The sequence below is a fragment of the Mesoplodon mirus genome (genome assembly GCF_964341445.2).
Source record: "Mesoplodon mirus genome assembly, chromosome: 18".
Classification (NCBI taxonomy): Eukaryota; Metazoa; Chordata; class Mammalia; order Artiodactyla; family Ziphiidae; genus Mesoplodon; species Mesoplodon mirus.
Window position 1 is genome coordinate 18,942,715 of NC_138994.1, and position 23,983 is coordinate 18,966,697.

Consider the following 23,983-nt stretch of genomic DNA (forward strand, 5'->3'; position numbering starts at 1 on the left):
TCCTTGGAATGGTCCATGGATCCAGAGCAAAGGCAACTTTTCTTGCTCAGGATGCTTTAGTGGGAAGTTGTACATGTGCCGTGTCTAGTGGCTGATTTCACCACCATGTTGGAGCGAGCCCACCTGCAACTGAGACAAGCAAAAATGAAAATCCGGTGGAGGTGGGTGGGAGAAGAGAGACACACAGGCTTAGATGTAGACGTAGGTGTAGACAGATCATATCGGTCCCGACGTCCGGTTCCGGCAGTCTTTCCTTTCATTCTGCTAGCTGTCCCAGAATCCTCTGAGCTACAAGAGCCAATAAACTCCCCTTTTGCTAAAACGAGTTGAGTTCAGTTTCTGTCACTTGCCATCTGTGTGGCCCTGTTCTCTCAAACAGTGGAGGCTGTATTACACACTCCTGGTCTCCACTCTCTCCTTTTCCCACAAGATTAGAGTCAAAAGTCCTTTTTTCAAGCATCTGGTTGCTGCTACAGTACATAGGCTTTGCCTTTCTCCCTGCTACGGGAACAAAGTAGCATATTTAGAGAAGTTTCTAAAGCCTGGGCAGGAGAAAGGTTGAGAACCCTTGGGTGAAGACATACTCAGGTTATTTTGGTCACTCTGACTTTTAGGGTCAAGGGGGCAGGACCGAGAGAGGCAGTAGAGCGTGGCGTTTGGACCCCTGGACTCTGCTTTTCCTGACGTGAAAGCGCCTTCCTCCACCTCCTCTCATGTTTACGTCTACTTCCATCAACATCATTCATAGGGACTGGCCAGTTGACTATCTTTATTATTTTTTCAAAATGGAAATATCTGGGATGTTCTGTTCTTTATAAAAGCAATTCATGGTCATGATGATATAGTAAAATGAAACCAAGTCAGTGGAAAATTCCCTGACTTTAGTGAGAGCCCATGTTGTAATTAATCGGTCACTAGGCTCCATCTCTACGAGTTTTGTTTCTCACACGAGTCCTCCCAGCAGCCCTGGGCCCATCTCTTCCCTTCTGGCCACTCAGCTCCTCCTGTATGTGTGGCTTGTTTTGTCCCCAGACCCCATTCTAGAATTGTAGAAACTTGGCAAGGAAAGGGCAGCACATCCAACCTTTTGTCCAGTGTAAAAATCTTGGCCACAGCAGCTGACATACGGTGATCTACTGATACAAGCACGCTGCTGAGATGGGCAGCTCACTACCTTCTGGGGCAGCCCGTCCTCTCCAGGGGCAGCTCTAATTGTTGGAAGTTCTTCACTTTGTTTAGCTAAAATCTGCCCCCCGGATGCCCTTGGTTGAAGGCCTGCCCTCTGGAGCACTGCAAAGTCAATCTGTTCCTCTTCCACATGACAGCTTTCACACTGCTGAAGACAGTTAGCATGTCCGTTGCGGATTCTCTCTGTCTCTGATTAAACGCCCTGATTTCTGAAAAACACATCAGAGGAAGGGCGGCTTGAGAGCCCTCACATCCCTGACCTGGTTTTCTCCTGTTCATGCCCTCCGATGCCCCTCTTAAAGTCTGGTACCCGGCCAGAAGAAATTCTCCAGAGATGCTTGACTCCAATAACCAGCCAAGGGGACACGGCGATGCCACATTGCAGACTTGGCACTGTGTGTGCCTCAGTGGGGCCAGGAGCATTATACAGGTGCCTGGGCCCATCCCCAGAGATCCTGGATCAGTAACTGTGAGATCAGGCCCAGGAATCTCTACTTTTATGAAGAGCTCCACAGCCAATTGTGTTGATAAGTCACTTTTTCTGTAGGAAAATAGAGATGTGTTGGTAGGATGGGTGGGCATGACACTGTGAAGCCAACCTATTAGTCAGGACTCATTTGTTTGCCAGAGGTAGAAACCTCACTTAACCAGCTTAGGCCAAGAGGGAATGTATTGGTCCGGGAGCTGTGAGAGATTCTGAGACAGCGCTAGGAACCTGGTCATTGAGAATTGGACTGAGGACTCAAAACTCTCGCTCTTTCTGCCTCTCATCTTGTGCTTGGCTTCTGGAGAAGGATCTTTCTGTGTCATGAAGAACACAGTCAAAAGTAGCCCAAGGGGCTTCCCTGGTGATGCAGTGGTTGAGAGTCCGCCTGCTGATGCAGGGGACGTGGGTTCGTGCCCCGGTCCGGGAAGATCCCACATGCCGCGGAGCGGCTGGGCCCATGAGCCATGGCCGATGAGCCTGCGCGTCCGGAGCCTGTGCTCCGCAACGGGAGAGGCCACAGCAGTGAGAGGCCCGCGTACCGCAAAAAAAAAAAAAAAAAAGTAGCCCAAATTCATATTCTCCCAACTGTTGAACCTCAGTGGAAAAAGTTATTCCCCATCCTCAGTAGCTTTAAATTAACTCTAGGGAAGGATTGTTATTGGTCCGACTTGAATCTCCTTGTAACCAGTCATTATTGACACAGAGATGGGGTATTATGATTGGATCATGGCTCTACCCCTGCCCGAGGTTGGAAAAGGCTCATGACATTAGGTGAGGGAGAATGAACTCTCAAGGAATGATTCTGGGCACATGCCCACCATAGCCAACCTGCACTGAAGACTCTTTCCTAGGAGTCTTCTTAGGAAAGAAGGCTCTACTGCAACTTTTGGATGGAGGCGCCATTCTTCCTGTAATAACTGGATCTTTTGTGGATCTTGTTATGATCTCCTAATCAAAATGATGTTACTGAGATGGAAGTAGGAAGAAACATTGTGGCAACAACGAATGCTGGTCCAGTCATTTATGAAACTTGATTTATGCCTGCAGAGATCGGTGAATTACATCTATCTCAGACTGGTCTCTACTTGTTTCACTGGCATGAACCTTGTCTCACCAATCAGATTGAAAACAACTTGAAGCTCAGGGTCCTAAGATGTACAGCTTCTCTGTTTTCTTTTTATATCCATTGTCCAGTATTTGGAGGTTTGCTTGTTACCTATTAAGTGTAATAATTACACCGTATTTCACCTCTTTAATGGGCACAGTTACTGTCTGTTCACTCTCTCTAGTTTGTGGTCTCTCAAAAGGTCTCTCAAGGTCCAGGTCTAACATATTCCTGGTATCACAGCATAAACTCAACACCATGCCTCAGGGTGGCAGAAATGGCTAGCTGACCAACAAAAATGTGTGTTCCCCTTCCATGGTGTAGAATCATTGGTGCGAAACAGCTGCCCATCCAGGCACCACATTTCCCAGCCCCTCTCACTTCTAGGTAGGACCACGTGACTAGTCCTCACCAATGGAATATGAATGGAAATGATGCATGTCACTTCTGGGCCAAGGTGGTCAAGTATTGGGTATGAGACCTCCATGTTCTTTTTCTTTTCTCATCTGCCAGCTGGATGCAGAGAATCCAACAGGGGACCACCAGGATGCTCCAGGAACAGCAGAGCCTTAAGATGGAAGGGACCCGAGTTCCTGAGTCACCACTTGGAGGAGAGTCTCTCAGACGAGCTAACTGATCAGCAACATCCACCTTCAACTTCATGTGAATGCAAGATAAAGCTTTATTATGTTAAGCCACTAAGGTTTCTGGGCCAATTGCTGACATTAATTACTCTGATTACTCTTTGACGCAGGCTTAGTTCAATTCCAGTGCTGCTCCCCACCTCACTCCCTTTTCTGTGTCAAATTACCCCAGAGAGAAACTGGGCTTCTCATCTCGACCATCACAAGGCCAGATTTGCCTGGTGATTTTAGCCTGGCTGCACTGTGCTAGGCTCTGTAAGAAATGGGGTGTCCCATACCTGACCATTCTTCTTTCATCCATTAGTTCATCTGCCCATTCATTCACTGGATCCTTCACTTGTTCAGCCAGGCACAAAGGCAGGGGGCCCTGCATGAGCAGATAGGGCTGGCACCATTCTCTGTGGGTTTTCTCATTTTACTCTGTAGGTCAGCGGGTTACAACCACTGCCCCCAGAGTGGGTGTGGCTGCTTCACCTCTCAGCACATCTTTCCCAGTTTAAAGTTGGATGCCAGGCAGGGGTGTCGTGCAGTCAAAAATCAGAAACCACACCAGACATTTTAACAGAGAGAATTCTTTTTTTTTTTTTTTTTTGCGGTACGCGGGTCTCTCACTGTTGTGGCCTCTCCCGTTGCGGAGCACAGGCTCCGGATGCGCAGGCTCAGTGACCATGGCTCATGGGCCCAGCTGCTCCGCGGCATGTGGAATCCTCCCGGACCGGGGCATGAACCCGTGTCCCCTGCATCAGCAGGCAGACTCCCAACCACTGCGCCACCAGGGAAGCCCAACAGAGAGAATTTAATAGAGGGATTTGGTTAAACAAGCATTGGAGAACTGCAGAAGCTCTTGCAGAGGTAGAAACTGCAGGGATCAGCCACCTTTCTTAGTGCGGGTGGAACAGGGAAGAGGGTAGGATTATTAGAATTTAGGAGCTAAGACTCAGTGCTCTGTGGGGAGGGGGCAGGTGCTGGCCCATCGGTACTGGGGTCTCTGAGAGGCCACATGGCCAGAGGCTGGTTCTGGTAGTACAGAGAAAGAAACAGCAAATTGGAATCAACTCCAGTTGATTGGAATCAATAATAGAACCAGTTCCACTACCAGGGTGACCTTGAGAAAAGCAAGAAGCAAAGAGGAAGGAATAAGTGCCCGGTCCCTCCTCCTGCCTTCCCGGTCCCTCTAGTGCCCACTGCTGGCTGGAGCTGACTGGGCACAGCAGGTAAAGCAGATGAGTGGTTCCTGAGTCCCAGCCCAGCATCTCATAGAGGAGCATGACCGGCTTAAGAACCAGCACAGTTTTTAGCTTGAATCTTCTCATCTGGTCCTTTTGCTCTGGAGTCTAAGACCTTAGGAATCAGTCCTTGTCCACAGCTTCCCAGCCAGTCTTGAGCTGACTTCTTGCCAACACACTGACACCTGGGTTTCCAGGTCATAGACTCCTGAAGATGGGCTCCACGCAGATCTGTGTATGGTCTACACTGCAGACTCACAGGAGGAAATTTGCATCACGAGCCTCTCAAGGGCAGGTACAGTTTGATGCTGGGGTGCAGAAGTGAGATCAGCTGTGGGGGTCTCCCCTCACAGGGGCTACTGGAGAGCCGTAGCTCCTCTGGGACCCTCCCAGGAGAGCAGCCATCGACTCTTAGTGTTTTGGCTGAGACTGAGAATGCAGGATGGTGACACTTCTGCTTATTGCTGTGAGGGAGCAAATTACCTTCTCCAAGTCTTGATTTCTTCCTCTGTACAATTCCCTCGGAGGACTGTCAGATGGATAAGGGGTAATGTATATAAAACATATATATATATAATATATATATATAATGTATATAAAACACAGTGCCTGGCACACAGTAGATGCTGCAGGAGTGCCAGGAATTGTGATTATTCATAAGAATAGGGGGTGGTAGAAGCCAGCCTTTGGCCTTGAGGCCTGTGAGATGACCTCTCTTCTTTATGGGTGTGGAGGGACCCCAGGGAGCAGAAGCATAGGCAGACCGAGAGCACATTGGTTAGAAGCCCTGCCCAGGGAGGCCTTGGAGGTCCCTCTGAGGGAAAGGCCGGCCCACCCTGATCGGGTACTTGGAGGCCCAGGGCCAAAGGAAGAGCCCTGCCCAATGGCAGCCAGCCTTCCAGCATGTGGAGGCCCAACAGGGCCGTTCCTTCAGGGCCTAGAGGATGGCCCTAAACCATCCACATGCTTAAACCGCATGCATAATTTCCAGACTCTGCCACAGTGGAAGTTTGGATCAGAGCGAGTGGGTGTAAAGAATGTCAAGCAAGATTAGATTACAATTTTTATTTTGGAAAAACCTTCATCAAAATATGTATATCTAATTAGGACAATTACAGCACAGGAACAAAAAACTGATTAAAAATCAGACACTCCATAAATTACAAGTGTTTTCCTCCAGCTGGGGCACATCTCTGGCTGCTGAGCTGCAAGGCCAATCAATGGAGTCAGTGCTCTGGGAGTGGGAGGGGGGAGGTAGTGGCTCCCAGGGTAGGACAGGATGAGAGGTGCTGAGTGCAGGCTGTGGGGGTCCTGAGAATACCCAGCTGTCCACGCCCTGGGGCATGGAGGCAGCTGGGTTGGCTCGGGCAGGAAGAGCTGGCAGTGTCCTGGATAAGCAGGAATCTGGTGAGGTGTGGACATGCCTGTACAGGGGTGTGTGTGTGTGTGTGTGTGTGTGTGTGCATGTGCACTTTGCTGATCCTGAACAGAAGATCATGTATGTCCACACGAGTACATCAGCACGTGAACATCTGTGCAAACATCTGTATCACGGCAAGAGGATACAAGTGCCTGCATAAGCTAAATGCACAGCAGCATCTGGAGTCTTGTTCCAGAGGCAGACGTTGTGCAGAGGGAGAGCAGGCAGGTGGCCTGTTGTATGGCCTGGGTACCGCCACCAGTCATATGGCGCTGGGAGATGGACCCAGCACATCACCAGGCAGGCAGAGCTGCCCTTTAAGATATCACAAGATGAGGCCATAAAGGATGAAAACAGCTGCCCTTTACTGAGTGGCTACTATATACTGGCCACTGTGCCAAGCACTTTATATGCATGATCTTGTCAAACCTATTCAGCAACACTAAGAGGTAGGTGTGGTCTGCAGAGTAACACCCCCTCACCCCCAAGATGCCCACATCCCAATCCCTGGAACCTGTAAAGATGTCATCTTCCACGGCCAAAGGGACTGTGCAGATGTGATTAAATTATGGATCTTGAGATGGGGAGCTTATCCTGGATTACTTGGATGGGACCAATGTGATCACAGGGGTCCTTAATAGTGGAAGAGGGGGGTCAGAGAAAGAGGTATGACAGCAGAAGGATGGTCAGAGAGATGCTATGTTGCTGGCTTTGAAGATGGAGGAAAGGGACCAGCCAAGGAATGAGAGAGGCCTCTAGAAGCTGGAAAAGCAAGAAACACTTCTCCCCTAGAACCTCCAGAAGGAAGGCAGCCCTGCTGACATCTTGATCTTAGCCCAGAGACCTGTGTGGGACTCCTAACTATGGAACTATAAGATACTACACTTGTGTTGTTTTTAGCCTCTAACTTTGTGATAATTTTGTTGCAGCAGCAATAGGAAACTAATACAGTAGGTAATGCTATGTTGCCATTTTATAGGTGTAGAAATTGGAGCTCAGAGACATAAAGTAATTTACTCAGGCTCACCCTGCCAGTAAGTGTCAGGGCCGTGATTCGGGGCAGTGTGACTTCAGGACCGAAGCTGGACTCTGCCACCTGTCTGCTGAACTGCACCATCTCTCCAGAGCAATTGCTCCGTCCAGGCTTCTAATTTCCAGGCAAGCTTAAAGACGCCCCTTCTTAGCTGCCAGCTCAGAGAGGATGAAATCAAGGGGCCTATTCTGGGAGGAGGACACTGAAAATCCTGGACACGTTCCATTTAAAGCTTTCATTGAAGGCGGCTTGTGTGTTTTTCCTCCAAGGAGAGGAAGGGGTTTATGTCTGATCCCGGAGCCAGCTCTGACATGCAGTGTTTTTTGCATCCCTAGCCAATCCCCTTGGAATGCAACTCTGAGCCTCAGCCACCTCTGCTTCCTCCCTCCCCGCTCAACCGAAATCCCATTTAGTCTGTAGTCTTGGGGACAGGGCTTCCGCAACTCCCTGGCCTTTGGAAGCCTAGGAGATAGGTTACTGTGGGCTCAGAACTCACAGCCCTGAGCAGAAGGGCAGGGTTGGGATGGGCAGAGAAGCCCCCTGGCCCTTGACACTCACTGCTCAGCTTTGCAGTTATCCACTAGCCATGCTGCACCAAGAGGCTTAAAACACCCGTCCAAGATGGCACTGGGGGGAGGGTGATGCAGAGAAGAGATGCTGGTTTAGGAGCCAGGCCAGCTGGGTTCCAACACTGATTCCCCTGCGAGATTGCTCGACTCAATTCTCCTGCTGGTCCTCAGTTTCCTTGTCTATAAACCGAGTACTTAGAGAACATTCCAGAGATAGCCTCTAGCTCAGACTCTCTGACCCTGACAGCTAAGATTCTCCTCCCAGCACATGGTGGTCCAGCATCTAGGTGCCCATGCATGGTCCTGCGCTACTTGCATATTCTTCAGAGAAAGGTAGGGTATGGGGTGAGGGGAGTAGTGGGTCTGATGTGGGTCTCAGGGCTGTGTCCTGGCCTCAGGGGATAGGATGGAGGCAGTGAGGTCTACTCTACAGGAGATTGTCCTGAACGGCCAGTGTGAGAAACACTCCCAGATACGACACCCCACTTTGTGCATCATTCCTCACTCCAGAAGGATGCTCTCTCCCAGATCTACTCTCCTGGGCTGCTTCCTTGAGCCCCAGGGATGGAGGGTGTTGTGTGGTGGGGGAGAGGCTTGGCAGGAGCCGCTCCCCCCTGATCGCAGGTGAGGCCTTTGGAGAGCTTTGCCCATGTGCCTTGGAAGGGGACATGCCCTGACCAGGAGCTCATTCTCCATCTGTTGCAGGATGAAATTTCTTAAAACACGTGTATCCCAACATCATAGAATATTGGGGCCAAGGGAGAGAAATAAAAGTGAATATGACTCACCCAATATCACACACTAAACAAGCAACAGGCTGGGATCCAATCCCCAGGCTCTTGACCTTCTAGCCTGAACATTGTTTGGAAAATATGTGATCAGATTTTCCAGCTCAGCATGTAATCGGATTGCATATTTTATTTTTTCAGGTATTTGCTAGCATACTCAAACTGCTCAGGATCTCCCTCTCATGGCCTCCCTCTGCCTGACTTGTCCAAGAACCCCAGGGACTTACTGCACCTTAGGGTGCAGTCCTGTTCTATTGGCTGTGAGTGGACACAGCTGTGGTCTCGTTAGTCCTTCATTGCCATTACTTTCCATCACCACATGGTGTCGCTGTTGAAGACCGGGCCTGTGCAGCTCTGCGAAGGACATGTATAATATTAATGGCCGGTCCTTCATTTGCTTCAGACGCCCATCTAGCCGACAATTCCCAATGAGCTAAGATGACGATCTGGGGGAATCTTACAGATTTTGCCTCTAGTAAAATCTGCTCTTCTGCGGGAACCCTTAGGCCATGATGTTGAGCTGCACAGTCCTAGATTCCTTTAAACAGGATAATTTTGTAAAGCAAAGGGTGCTTGCTGTCTTTCTCTGACTCTAAGCTTTGTCTAAGTCATACTGCTCTGCCCTGCTCCACCCAGAGAGATCTCTTTTTCCTTGAATCTCGGGAACAGGAGTTGGAGTTTTTTCCTTCTCTCCCAAGGCCTGGGCTTGCCTATTCATACATCCATTCATTTGTTTTATTAGGACTTTTTCTGGCCCATGTATCTGGAAAGTCCAAGAGTTGTGCCAGTTCTAAACACAGCAATTTCCAGGGGTTCAAGCAACGCTGTCAGGACTCAGTTTCTCTTCTCCTCAAGCCTCTTAGACTCCTTCTCACGGAAGGCTCCTCCACAGCACTGGCAAGACAGTCATTGGTCCTGTAGGCTCTCAGCCTCCTAGCGTTACCAACCCCAGTGTAAAGTATCTTTTGTTTTAAAGGAATTTGTGCATTTTAGTCAAATTCAATAAAGATGACTTTTTTTTTTTTTTTTTTTGCATTACACGGGCCTCTCACTGTTGGGGCCTCTCCCGTTGTGGAGCACAGGCTCCGGACGTGCAGGCTCAGTGACCATGGCTCATGGACCCAGCCGCTCCGCGGCATGTGGGATCTTCCCGGACGGGGGCACGAACCTGTGTCCCCTGCATCAGCAGGCGGACTCTCAACCACTCGCCACTAGGGAAGCCCAATAAAGATGACTTTTGAAAAGATAGTTACAAACAACCTTTCATATCATCTCTTACCCTATATACAAACGAAGTTAAACAATTTAAGTAATTCCTGTACTCTAAAGCCCCACCCCCACCAAACTTACATATGATTTCATAGGAATAGCTTTTAATTTGCAAAGTAGAATTCTCAGTCCCTCTACCTCACACCCAGAAAATTTAAATATTAAATTATGACTGTATTTTTTTCCTTTTACATAGTCATATATATTTTTCTGGGCCTTTTCCTCACGTTTAAATACCCTAAACTTTTTTTAAAAATAGACTTTATATTTTAGAGCAGTTTAGGTTCACAGAAAAATGGAGTGGAAAATACAGAGTTCCCATATACCTCCTGCCTTCCCTCCACTTCTTTCTACCTTCTGTACCAGAGTGGTACATTTGTTACAATCAATGAACCTGCCAAAGTATCTTTTTTCCAACAGAATAGATAGATTTGTTTCAAGCAAGATTCTGATTGGCTGGCTTGAATCACATGACCATAGTTGAACCAATCCCTCTGACCAAGGGAATGTGGTATCATGTGTGATGTCACATGCTCACAGCTGTAACCAGGAGGAGGGACCACTCAGGCCACCATGTTTGAAGGCCCTCAGAATCACATGTAGTGCATGATGATTTCCCCAAAAGAGCCCCACAATGGGGCAGCACGGTAGGTGGACAAAAAATGTTTTCCTAAATGCCCACTGTGTGCCAGGCACTGTGCTAGGAGCAGCTTGGACCATCTATTCCAGGTGACTTTTGTATCGCAGGGCCCTCAGTGAACATCACAGTTTACCTGCAACAGGTGGAGGCATCCCTGCACACACCTTGTATTCCAGGGGCTCTGTCTTGACAGAAGGTCTGCTCCTGGTGCTCTGAGGCCTCCTCCACTAGATGTGGGAGAAACTAAGATTACTTTAAGGTGCTCCCTCAATGGGCATCTCACTCACTCTCTGCCTTAGCAGGCGTTCTGCTACATCTTGGCACTGAGGACACCTTAATTCCAGTCCACCTGGTGTGTGAGCGTGTGTGTGCACACACACACGTGTGTTGTGGAGGGTGGTGGGTGTCAGGGGTTTGGGGTTCTCAGTCTTAACAGACAAGGGAGAGGCAGGGCAAGAGGGTGGCTTCTGGATCATTGCTATGTCTCCTGGGTCCCTTTTTTTCTGGTGTCTGCAGCTCCCTGATTATTATTCAGGGCCCAGGCAGAGGCAGCTGCATGGTGATGGGCAATGCTGACAGGCAGTGACAGGTAACACCAGCTGCTGGGGTTGGAAGCTGACCAGATCCCAGCAGGGGTGGGAGGAGAGGGCAAGGAGGAGAGAGAGCCAGCTGGGGAGGGGGCAGGGCCCACCAACCCTCCTCCCAGCTCTTTTCCTTCTTTCAAACCAGCTCTGCTGTCTCCATCACTTCTGGTGCCCGGGACTGTCCCATGATGCCCCTCCTGGACCTTCCTGTCAGCTCCCTCCTGCCAAGCCCCCAGTGAGGCATCAGGGAGGGAGGGGGACAATGTCCAGGGTGAAAGACTTTGTGCTAGTCACTCACTTGCTTGCTCTCAGATCCATGCTTCACGCTTCCCCTGCTCTGCTCAGTATCACAGGGGCTGATCACGGCAGGTGGCTCCAGGCTGAATTTACCTAATGCTATAGACTCAATGTTTGTGTCCTCCCCAAATTTACATGTTGAAACCCAGCCCCCAATGTAATGGTATTTGGAGGTGAGGCTTTTGAGAGGTGATTTGGTCATGAGGGTGGAGCCTTCATGAATGGGATTAGTGCCCTTATAAAGGAGACCCCAGAGAGCTCCCTCGCCCCTTCCACCACCTGAGGACAGAGAAAAGAGCCATCTATGAACCAGAAAGTGAGCCTTCAGCAGACATCGAATCTGCCTTGTTCTTGGACTTCCAGCCTCCAGACTTATGAGAAATAAATGTTTGTTGTTTAAGCCACCAGCCTCTGGCATTTTTGTCACAGCAGCCCAAACAGAGAAGACAGCCAAGGAGGTAGTGGCAGGAGATGGGATGGCGGGAGGGAGGGAGAAGCCAGGGTATTTCTCCTCCTCCTCACCAGCACTGCTGTGTTTCTTTGTCACTCTGGCTCTTGTTAGATGGGGACCCACCTTTGACTCTCATCCTTCCCCCCGGGGTGGTAGCAGCTTCCTGCTGTTGCTAACTACTGAGTTTCCTCATCATCCCCTTTCTGGCTTCTCAGTTGTTCCTTTACTGGTGTAACCGCGTCCCTGCGTAAGTCCCTCCCTCTTAGCTTCTTAGAGTGATGTCTCTTTCCTGCCTGGAAATTGATGCTGCAGCCACCTGACTGTGCCTCAGGCAAACTTGGACTCAGACTCCCTTCTGCCACCAGCGTGCTGTGTGAGCCTGGGCTAGTTGCTGTCCCTCTCTGGACTTTGTTTTTCCTATCTGTAAAAGGGAGAGAGGAGGCCCAGATTAGCAGCCCCTGGGGAATCCTGAACCCTCTGTCCAGGGGATTTGGGGTTTTTCTAGGTGCTTTTCTGGGGGTCCATGAACCCCTTGGGGGTGACTCTCCAACATCACCCTGTGATCTTCCAAAGCTGTCTCCACCTCACCTGAGAGGGAGTGAGAGCCCCAGTCACGGGGCTTGGCCTCAAGTCCTAAAGCTTATTCCGCATATGTGCAGGACTCAAACCAGGACTGGGACGTTGGGATTTCCTATACTGGGCAGTGGGAACCATGGTCAATTTCCAGAAGGATCTTTCCTCCACAAGGTCAGGGAAAGCGGGGGAGGGGGGCAAGAGCATACATTGATGAAATCTGGGTGGAGACCCCTGAGGTCCCTTCCCCCAGGAATCTGCTCCTTACCTGTTTCGGACCAGACAGCTGTCACTACGGGGCAGGGGAGGCGGTAGAGAGTGGAGAGCTGGGAAGGACGGAAGGAAGGAGGCCGAGATCAGAGCTGAGCCGAAGCCTTGTTTTGGGTTTGAAATGCCCAAGCTGTTACTTTGGGAATAATCAATGCTAATTTGCATATATCTGGTTGCCATAGCAGGTTATCTATTTCCCATCAAGATGCCCCAGAAGCTCTGGCAGCTCTTCTCCGTGGCTGCCCCCTTGGACTCCCCCTCCCCGCTCAGAGGTGCTACGGGGCCAGCTCAGCCAGGGGAGACGGCAGGTCAGCCCACACCCACGCTACCCTAGGGATCTAGCCCCACCTGTGGCTGGTGGGCTGTAGAAAACCCAGGGATCAAGAGGGGAGGGGCGGCGGAGGGGTGGGGCTGGGGGCTGGCTAACGGAGCCTTGGAGGAGGAGAATTAAGCAGAAGTGCAAATTACCCAAACCCGTGTTTAACATTTCTTCCAAATCTGCATGAATATTAAAACGCAACCCACCCCGGTCCCCACACAATGAATTCTGCATGAATCTTAAGATAAATCATTTGGATAACTTAGTAGCAGCTGTACTCCCATGCTGCCAGCTGCCTCCCCAAATCATTTCAAGGCAGTACAAAGAGAAAAGGATGGGAGTGGTGAGGGCCGGGAGGGATGGGAGGAGGCAGAAGAGGTGCTAGTCACTGGGGGACACCTGCTCAGGCACCGGGGCCGACCAGGGCAAGGGTGAGGAGTGGGCTCCTCAAGGCTGCAGGGGCTGGAGAGGCATGTGATGCAGTGACCATGGAACCTTGCTGAGGACCCCCTCGTCGTGCTCCCGGGAGGCCAGGACCTCCCAGAGCATCCTGGGCTGCCCTCTCCCTCCTTCCCTTTCTTCTAAGAAGCAAACCAGCCCAGTTAGTCCTCAGCTCATGCCCCATCCTCCTGGAGGGTGGTGGTCTTCCACCAGGGGTGAGTTTGTCCTCCTGGGGACATTCGACAGTGTCTGGAGATATTTTTGATCATCGCAACTGGGAAGAGGGTGCTATGGCCACATCTGGTGGGTAGAGGCCACATGTGATGATAAACACCCTACAATGCACAGGGCATCCCCTTCCCTCCAACAACAAACAGTGATCTGGCCCCAGATATCCACAGTGCAGAGATCGAGAAACCTACTCCAGGGGTGACTGTCCACCTCGGTGTCTTTGCTCCCTCTTGGAGGCATCTAGTCTTCCTCCCAACCTACCCATGGGGTAGAAATGACTTAGCTGGGGGCCCTGGGTGGAGACGGGGAGTGGGGTTTTGAGTTTTGGATTGTGGCCACATCATTATCATGACTGTCATTTACTAGGCAGGGTAAACCGATGGCATCAGCTAAGGGTTCCGGCAAAGGCGGGTTTATGAAGAGGCGATTCACAGACTTGTGAGCAGAGTTAAGGGAACCAACATGGGATGGGGGTAGGATCCAGGGACCAGCAGGAATTGGGAGACTTTACCACTTGGAAGTCCAAAGGTGCATGGGAAAGGGGTGATATTATGGGAGCCTGGGTAGCCTGGACCCAAGGCAACAGTGGCCCTAGTGGTAAAGAGCCAAAACAGCAGCAGGTAAGGAGGGATAGGGGGGATAAATACCCCAACCTCTCTCTCCTCCCTCCCTAGTCTTGTGCCATTGCCTCCGATTGGCCAAACCCAACCAGGAGGCAGGGAACAAGAGGCCCAGCTGATCCATCCTGTAAAGTTCGCCTTTCCAGCTTTACTGGGGTGACAGGAATGGGGGCTGGGAGAAGGTGGAGACAGCCGAATGGAGAGTAACCTGCACGGCCATCATTATCCAGACCAAGGGAAGCCACCCAGGGTGCACCCCCGGAAACTGCTCCCAGGATCTCAGTACACAGAACAGAGCTGTTCAAGAAACACCCCCGGAACAACCCACACCATAAGCATGAGCGGATCAGAGCAAAATGCTGTTTGGAAAATTCTAGGCTCTTTTCCAATAGTAGCGCTAGGGTGAAAACATGGGGATTCACCAGGGAAGGAATCTCAGAGAGAGCTTCAATAAGCCAATGGCACGCTGGGATTCAATTTATAAAAATGCAGCTTGAGCACAAATTTGCAGGAGCATATGCATTGCAGAAAGGGAATTCCATGTATAACAGAGTGTCAAAGGGAACAAAAACCACCCTGGCATGGCATGAGGTGGGACTGGTGCCCTGGGGAGGATGGGTTGGAGTCTGCAGGACTTACTGGAGATTGGATGTGGGGTGAGGGGCTCAGGCTCTTGGCCTGACCATCGGGTGGACAGTGGTGGCGCCTCCAAATACGGGAGTGACTGGGACAGGGCTGGCATTCAGGTTCTGTCAGACTCTAGAGCCCCTGCTCTGGGGAGACGGCTGCCTCCTGGGCCTGGGGCAGTGTCCCGGCCGTGGCCAGCTCCCTTCCCCTTTCCAAAGGTGCATTTGGTATAGCCTTCTTCTCTCTGTGGCTACCGGGAGGATGGCGGCATTGGAAAAGCTGCTGGGGTACCTGGGAAGGAGATTGGCCCAGAGAGTGTGAATGGCCCCAGAGGTAAGTAAAGCAGAGGCGCTGCTTCCTTTTTCCCATTTTAAGCAACAGCCTAACAAGAAATAGACAAACAAGAGTGCTTTTCGGCTCAGCGGGGTGATGGGGGCAGTGAATTAAAATCCCATTATAAAAACACTGCCGAGGCTGCTGGCAGCCTTGTTGATGATCATTTACACCAATGTGCACACACCAAAACCTTCTTCTCTGTGACTCAGGCCACACAGGCTGCCGTGGAAAGAATTCTGGAGTTAAATCAACCTGGTTCTGCCACCTGCCGCCTCGGAGCTGCGACCTTGAGCAAAGGACCGAACCCCTCTTCGTCTTGACTGAAACTCTCCCTTGCTGGAAAGTCTCCATCTGCCTCCCAGACACTGTCCGCCCTTCTCCACCTGCCCTGCACCTGCCTCTGAGGATGGCATCTGAGGGCCAGTCCCCTTAGCCTCTGGTTTGCTAGGGGGTGGCCCTACCAGGAGCTCAGAGGGTGGGCCAGAGAGGTGAGGACTTGTGACCCCTGGCTCCCTCCCTGCCACAGGATGGTTTGGCAGTGGCCTTTTCCTGCGGTCACCTGTGTCTCCTAGTTCTCCCTTTGGCCCCTCAACTTCCCTCCCGTGAGAGGCCCTGAGTGCACACTCCCCATCCATTGGGTCCCCTTAGCCTGGCTCCACCTTTGTCAGTGGTCCTTCTGTCACTGCTATAGGCTGTGCAAACAACTTCCTGCCAGGACCCTGACTGTCCACCCACCGCATGGGACTGGAGTTGCTGTTGGAGGTGACAACTGATGGAAGGTGTAGCACGCAGGGTAGGGCCCCAGGAGGCACCCATGGAGTGTGGGGCTGTGTGGTGCAGTGGTTAGGGGCCTGGATTGCCTGGGATTTTGTCCCAGCCCTGCCACGTGATAACTAGCTGTGAAACGGTGGGCAACTTGTTCCTCTCTCTGCGTCTTCATTTTTTTCCTCCATAAAATTATGATGGCGACGACGATGATGGTGATAATCACAAAAATAGGATCAAACGAGTAACTTGGTGTAGAGTTTTAAAGGACATCACAAGCCATTAGAAATATTCACTATTACCTTTTATGGCCTTGTGTTCTCACAAAATGAATCTTCTTCCGTGTCACAAGAAAGGTGTAGTCAGCAATCAACCTCCCTCTGTCTTTGAATAATGTGACTGTGACACTTTCTTGGGTGGTTAGAAGGACCCTGAAGCCACCTCTATCCTGGGGAGGCCAATGCTGCCCAACTCCTATGTCAACCGCCCATTACTGAGAACTCCGGTGAGGACCTGGGACTCCAGCCATGGGTATCCCTGGTCCCCAGCAAGACTATGGCTTTCTGAAGGATATACTTATTCACAAACGTTTATCAAGGGCTTAATATAAGCTGGGCACCGTGTGGAGCCTTGGGGATTCTGTGTTAGACTCACAGGACTCTCCTGCCTTGGGTCATTCAAATAAGATCAGAAATAGCCCCTGAGTCATAGTGAACCAGGTTTATAACACCCACATAGGAGAGAAGGCAAGTGTCAACGGCTCTTGGGCTCTTGGCTGCTTGGAAGAGTTTGGAAGGGACTTCTAGAAACGGCTGCATTCTAAGGATGTCACATGCCACATCCATCTCCTCTTGTTGGACTTGGCTTCAAAAGAGAGGGCTTGGCATGATCCTGGCCAGAGGTCTTCCCTTTGCTCAGACAGGGTCCATGAACTTTAACTACTGAAATCATCACCATCATTACCACGACCACTATCACTACCGCCGCCACCACCATCGCAATAAAAAGAGTTAAACAGCTCTCCCCATTTTGGCCATCTTCTTTCCATGACAGAAGAGGGTCCTTGGCAGCCTTCTATCTTAGGTTCTTTGTTCTTAGGGCAAGAGATAGGTTCTCCTCTAGTCCCCAGGAGGAGAGTAAAGGGTAAGGTGTGCTCCAGACAAAATCCTAAAGTGAGGCATCCAGAAAAGAGGTCAGGCTGGTAGAGTGGGTCCTGAATTCAATGACACGTGTCCTCATAAGAGAAAGGCAGAAGGAGGTTTGACACTCAGATACATGGGGGGAAGGCCATGTAAAGGTGGGGGGGGCAGAGATTAGAGTGCTGCAGCCACAAGCCAAGGGATGGCTGGAGCCTCCAGAAGCTGCAAGAGGCAAGGAGGGACTCACCCTTAGAGACATCATACGGAGCGTGGACTTGCTGGTACCTTGATTTCAGACTCTAACCTGTGCCCAGCTGTGAGAGAACCAAGGAATGCTGCTTTAAGCCACTAAGTGTGCAGTGATTCGTTACAGCAGCCCCAGAAAACCAACCCAGGGGGTGAAGGCTAAGGAGTATGGGGTTGCTTTTCAGGGTAATGGAAATGTTCTAAAATTGATTGTGGGGATGGCTACACAACTCAGTGTATGTACTAAAAGCCTTTGAATTATACACTTTAAATGGGTGAATTATATGGTAAGTGAGTGATATCTCAATAAAACCATTAGAAAAAGAAAGTGGTCTGGGGATTTGCTTCTCTTTCAGCAAGACAGAGGCAGAGGCAGAACCAGAAGATGGAGTGTTTTGCTTCTCAGCCCTGGCCTGTTCCACGTTGCCAAGCCACTTCCTCTGGATACCATTCGTCTCCACTGACTCTGTGGCGTCTGGTCCCTTGGTCCCCTGGGCCATCAGGGCACCACCAGGAGGCAATGTGTTGAGGCAATAGGAGCCCTAGTTGTGCCCCTTTCTCATGCATATTATCTTTTCCCTCCCACGTGTGTTTACCTTTGTCTTTTCCCCACCCCTTAGATTTTACACAGTGCTGCTTCCTCCCACCTCCTCGTTTTGTGTGCCAGCTTCAGCCCCCCTTTTTCCCCTTCCATCACCCCTTCCCCTTCCACACTGTAAACCTCCAGGGGCGGAATCCATCTCCAATCCCTCAGAGGTCAGGGGAATTGAAAGCATGGCAAATATTTCCTAGATCTAAATTACACCGACCCCGGAAGGCTGAACTTGCAGTATAATCCAGGTTATGAATTGTAAATCAGATGCCATGCAAAGTACTTGCAGAAATTCAATAAAGCTCTTGCCCCAGCACAGCAAAGCTTGGCCTAGGGAAGCAGGAGGAGGCAGCTGGGGTGAGAAGGAAGGGAAAGGAGGCTTTGATGGGAAGGAGGGCAGAGGGGGTAGGGCTGGTCCTGGCACTGCTTGGCCAAGGCTCTCGTGGCCAGGAGCTGCCCATCTCCCTGTTGTAGGAGTCAAGAGGTCTCAGTGGTCTTTGGATAGCATGCCCTCCATGATTGAAACCAACCTTGCAAATAAGAATGCTATGTCTACCAGCCTGCCCAAGAGAGGCTTCTCATTTGGCAGAAACTGTCAGGCTGCCTGCAATGCAAATTGTTTCCAGGGGCTTCTGCCGGTCCGTAGGGGGTGACAGTCACTGATGTGTGTGTAGTCGGGGGGGATGCCCTGCCTGATATGAAATTTATTTTCATCTCTGTGTGACTGAGAAAGAAGTCAGAGAACTCTGTGGATCCATGGATATAGCCACCCCTTAGAATGGGGAAGGACATGCATTGACCACTGGGATTACCCAAGAGTTTTATTTAGGAGGGAGGTTGAAGGGCAAATGGCCCCCTCTGTGGCTGGAAGGGGGTGGCATAAAGGCTTTTATGTTTCAAGGATTCCAAGAGAAAGGACCAGGGGAGAGACAGGGGGTGGGTACTTACTACTGACCCAGCTGTAGAGCCTCAGTGGTAGTTCTGAGTACTGGGAGGGTCATATTGTATATGGTTACATCTCTGGGGCACCAAGAAGGTCAATAGTTACAAAAGCCCAGGACCAGCTTTTCTCAGGGGTCTTCACTTCTTCCTTCTGGCCATTAGATAGTCCCCCCAGATGTCCCACTCACTCAAGGATCGAAGGAAAACAAGCAGCTGGTGGAGACCAGGTTTCCCTGCTCAAACTCGGCTTCACAGGTGTGTCACCACATTTGCACAGATGACCCACGTGGATGACCCCTAATTCATTTCACATCCACGGAGGCCCACCTGCCAGGCACTGTGCCATCTGCCAGGAATATAAGGATAAAATGAGGTCCTTCCTTGAGCAGGTCTAATGGTGATGGGTTGAGTCCTTCACCCCTGCCTCTCAGATACTCAGAAGACCCAAGTCCTGGGCACACACTGTACTAGCCTCTGGGAAGAGCAGGCGCCGCCCCTGGTCCCATCAGGACTACGGGGCTGGTATAAAGAAGGCTTGAACTGTCTGTGTTGGGAGGGAGGCTGTTAACCTGGGGCTTGAGGGGCCTCAGATGTTCCCAGCTTATTAAGAGTCATGATGAGGAGGATGTGGAAAGCTTCCTCTTCAGGTGCTTAGGGCTCTGCCAGGCAATTAAAATGCAGCACTGCACATGGCTGTAATGAGGACACCAGTAATACTGGGGCAGCCCTAGCTCTGGGTTTCATCCTGTAGGACCAGCTTCATCAGCGAGGCTTGGCCAGGAAGAGCTCAGTGCAGCATTTTTCCTGTAGGACGACCTCTCTCTCTCCCCCTCCTTGCTTCCCACCCTGAGAACATGGAGAAAGTGCAGTGCAGTGATATGAACCTGAACCAGTTAAAAAAAAATCTAGGGGCATATGTGGCTCAGCTCTTCGCTACCCATGGACCCTTGGTGAGTGTGGCCCCAAATGATCCCCACCTCCTGATATTCATGCACTTGTGTACTATCCCCCCAGCCCCCAACCCGAGTGTGGCTTAGCCTAGTGACTTGCTTCTAACCAACAGCATACAGCAAAGGTGATGGGGTGTCCCTTCTGTGATTCGGTTGCCTAAGGCTGCAATCTGTCTTGTTAGCAGAGTCCACTGCCTTCTTGGCTCACATGCTTTGAGGAAGCAAGCTGGCATGTTGGAGAGGTTCAAGTGGCAAGCAACTGAGGGTGGTGTCCAGCAACAACCAGCTAGGAACCGAGACCCTCAGTCCAACAATACTGAAGGGACTGAATCTTGCCAATAACTAAATGAGCTTGGACGTGGATCCTTCCCCAGTCAAGCCTCAGATGAGACCCCAGCCCCACTCGATACCTTGATTGCAGCCTTAAGATAGAGGACCCGGGATCTCCCTGGTGGTCCAGTGGCTAAGACTCTACACTCCCAATGCAGGGGGCCCAGGTTTGATCCCTGGTCAGGGAGCTAGATCCCACAGGCTGCAACTAAGAGTTCTATGCTGCAACTAAAGATTCCGCATGCTGCAACAAGGATCCTGCATGCTGCATCTAAGACCTGGCGCAGCCAAATCAGTAAATAAATAAATATTTTAAAAAAAGAAAGATAGAGGACCCATGAGCCATGCCTAGACTCCTGACCCACAGAAACTGTGAGATAAAAACTGTGTGTTTCAAGCCATGGAGTTTTGGTATGATTTGTTACCCAGCAGTTGAAAGCTATTATAGCAAATTGTTTAACGTTTCGGTTTTTTACATTTCTCATCTGTAAACACTTCTAGTCCAACTACCTTTCAGGGTTGTAGCAAGGATTAACTGATTAGATGCATTTAAGGTGTGTCGTACAGTATCGGGCTCCCAGGAAGCAGGGAGTAGCAGCTTCATTATTAATTTACATCATCCTAAATAATGGCTGCTCTGGGCCATTGTGTTTAGAACCCTCGCGCTGGCTTGCCTGTAATGTACACACATTTATGCAGCTCACTCACTCCTGTTCGGCCCTGTCCCAGCTGCATCCAGGAGAATACCAACAAGATAACATATAGTAACAACGTCTGCTTACATTCACAAAGAGCTTTCTAGTTTACAATGCTTGCTAACACTGTACTCACTTAACAGGCAAAGTAGGAATCAGGGCCTTAAATATTTTTTTATTTGGAGTATATCTTCAGGAAGAACAGAACCCATGTTCCTACTCTGGGGCACCGAACCTAGTTCCTGCCTTGTCTGGATCTTAAACAATTACTGAAGATTGGAGCTGGAAGGGCCTTTTTCCTTTTTTTTTAAATTGAGGTAAAATTTTTTATTTAGTTAGTTTTAAAAATTTATTTATTCTTTGGCCATGCCATGCAGCATGCAGGATCTTAGTTCCCCACCAGCGATCGAACCCATGCCCCCTGCAGTGGAAGCACGGAGTCCTAACCACTGGACTGCTGGGGAAGTCTGAGGTAAAATTCTTCTAAGTTAAAAGTAACCATTTAAAAATGTACAAGGCAGTGGCATTTAGTACATTCCCAGTGTTGTGAAGCCATCACCTCTGTCTAGCTCCCCAAACAGAAATCCCATACCTATCAGCATTCACCCCCATAACCCTTCCCGGCCCCAGCCCCTAATCTGCCTTCTGTGTCTATGGATTTGCCTATTTTGGGTATTTCATATAAATGTAATCACGTAATACACGCCCTTTTGTGTCCGGCTTCTTTCATTTAGCACACGGTTTTCGAGGTTCGTGCGTCTTGTAGGATGTGTCAGTGCTTCATCCTTGTTTACGGCGGAGTCAGAGTCCGTTGTGTGGATGTAACGCATTTTGTTTATGGAAGCGGTCTTTGAAGAGAAGGAAGCTGAGGGCTGGCCCAGGTTAGATGAGTCAGTCACGGCACAGTCTGGGCCAGGACCAGGAGGTGACATGGGGCTGGTGGGCTGCTGTTGGTTCATACCTGGGGTCTCCTCCTGGGGTCCCTGCAGGGTCACATTTACCTTTGTGGTTCGGTAGGGCCAGCGGCCCAGGGCAGAAGTGATGACAGACGCCTCCAGGACTGGCCCCTAAAACCTCCGCCACAATCCTCCACACTCTGTCCCTTGTCTCATTGTCCAGCTGGGCGTGAAATGATCCAGTGAGGAACCTGGGCCTGCGGGTCACTGGGCCACGAGCTGGAAGGAGTCTGGGGCCTAGATGATGTATAGGGAGAATCCGTTTGCCCAGGAGCAGTAACCAATACACCTTTGTTATGATAAGGTGCTGATTTATTTTTAAAAATCAGCTCAGTGGTTTTCAGCTTGGGGTGATTATCTCCCCCCACCTCCCCTCTGCCGAGGGGGACACTGGGTAACGTCAGGAGATACTTTTTTTTTTTTTTGGCGTACGCGGGCCTCTCACTGCTGTGGCCTCTCCCTTTGCAGATCACAGGCTCCGGACACGCAGGCTCAGCGGCCATGGCTCATGGGACCAGCCGCTCCGCGGCATGGGGGATCTTCCCGGACCAGGGCACGAACCCGTGTCCCCTGCATCAGCAGGCAGACTCCCAACCACTGCGCCACCAGGGAAGCCCAAGGAGATACTTTTGATTGTTACTGGGGGATGCTACTGGCATCTAGTGGGTGGAGGCCAGGGATGCAGCTAAACCTTCTGTGATGCCCAGGACAGGTCCCCACCACAAAGAAACCCAGGGCAGTAATGCCATGTCGAGGAACCCTTCCTTAGCTCATGCTTCTGTCTTCTAGTTCTGGATCTTTCTATGCTGTCTGCTCACCTGACCTGAGTTCAGATCCCCGAAGACCTGCCTGCTGACCATCAGATCCTGTCCCCTGCCTGACCGCTGATCTGGCCCCTCTCCCTGTAACTTCTCCCATCACTGAACTTGCTACCGGGTCCAGCTCACCTCAGATGCTCCCCATGACCCCAGAGCTGCTGCTCTCTTCTGCTCCATCCAGCACAGCTTTCCTGGACTTTGGAGAGAGTGGGCAGACTGGGCCAAGTTCTGGATCCTTCCAACCTACATCACAGTCTGCTGGAGTCTTCCCCAGCTCCTTGGACCCTCCATCTTACCAGACATCCTGAGGCATGTTGCATCCTTCCATTAGGTTCTCTCCAGCTCACGGCTCCTCTAGCTTCCCCTGGGCCCCCAAATGGCAGTGTCTGCTGCATTTAGTCCCATCCACCCCCAGCAGGTGCTGCCCAAGAAATGCATCATCAGAGCTCCAGCTTCTGTGCTGCACCGACAACAGCTGATCCAATTTTTCTTATTTAGTATCTTTAATTATTAGTAACATTTTATTTAAGTAGAATTAATTACCCTATCATCGGATCTGGCCAGCTATATCTTCTCACCACGGTTTCCTATTGATATTCTTCGACTGAGGCCAAAGCCAAAGCCCCATTCTCCTTCCGAGGGAATGGGGCTCTTGGCAAAGGCTTCTGGGAATGAAGTCCCCCACTTTGGGCACCTGTTGGAGATGCCAGCCAAGGCATCAAATCAAGCCAGAAATTGCGGGGGGCGGGGGTGGTGGCTGAGCCCCAGGTGGGGAGACAGGGGCAGGTGCCCAAAGTGATTAGCATCTTTATTCTTCTGAGCTGAGTCTAAACCCTGGAAATGTCCTTTTCTGCATGTGGCTGGGAGGTTTCAGAACTGGTATTCAGCCAGGGTGGCGGTGAGGGGAAAGACAGTAAAGTCCATCCTCCTTTTCTCAGCTACCTGCTTCAAGGTGGCCAGGGGAGAGGGCAGAGAGGTGGAAGCACTGGCCCCAGCCCAACCAGCATTTCTGGGTTTTTCCAGGAGCTCCCACCTTTGGATTCAGACTAGCCACAGCCCAGAAGCTGCCTTGAGCACATCAACTTGCACTCACTTCTAAGAGTACATTTGAAGGGGGCTCTGAGAGCTGCCTGAGGCAGCCAAGTCAGGCCAATTGTTTAAACCAGAGTTTTCAAATATTCCATAGAGCCTGAGTCCCAAGGGATGCTCTGGGACAAAACAAGGGCAGGTGGCAGAGCCGCCAAAGAAGTTTGGAAACTATTGCATCCTACACCTGCCTCTCAGAGGTGTGCCATGAAGAGACCCAGCCTGTGGGTTCCAGCATTCTCACCTTGTCCCATCACCCCAAGAATTCTTCACCTCGGGCAGGTCACTTTCTCTGCACCTTGGTTTACTAGGCTAAAGAATGGGGATTACAGTAGCACCTACTGTG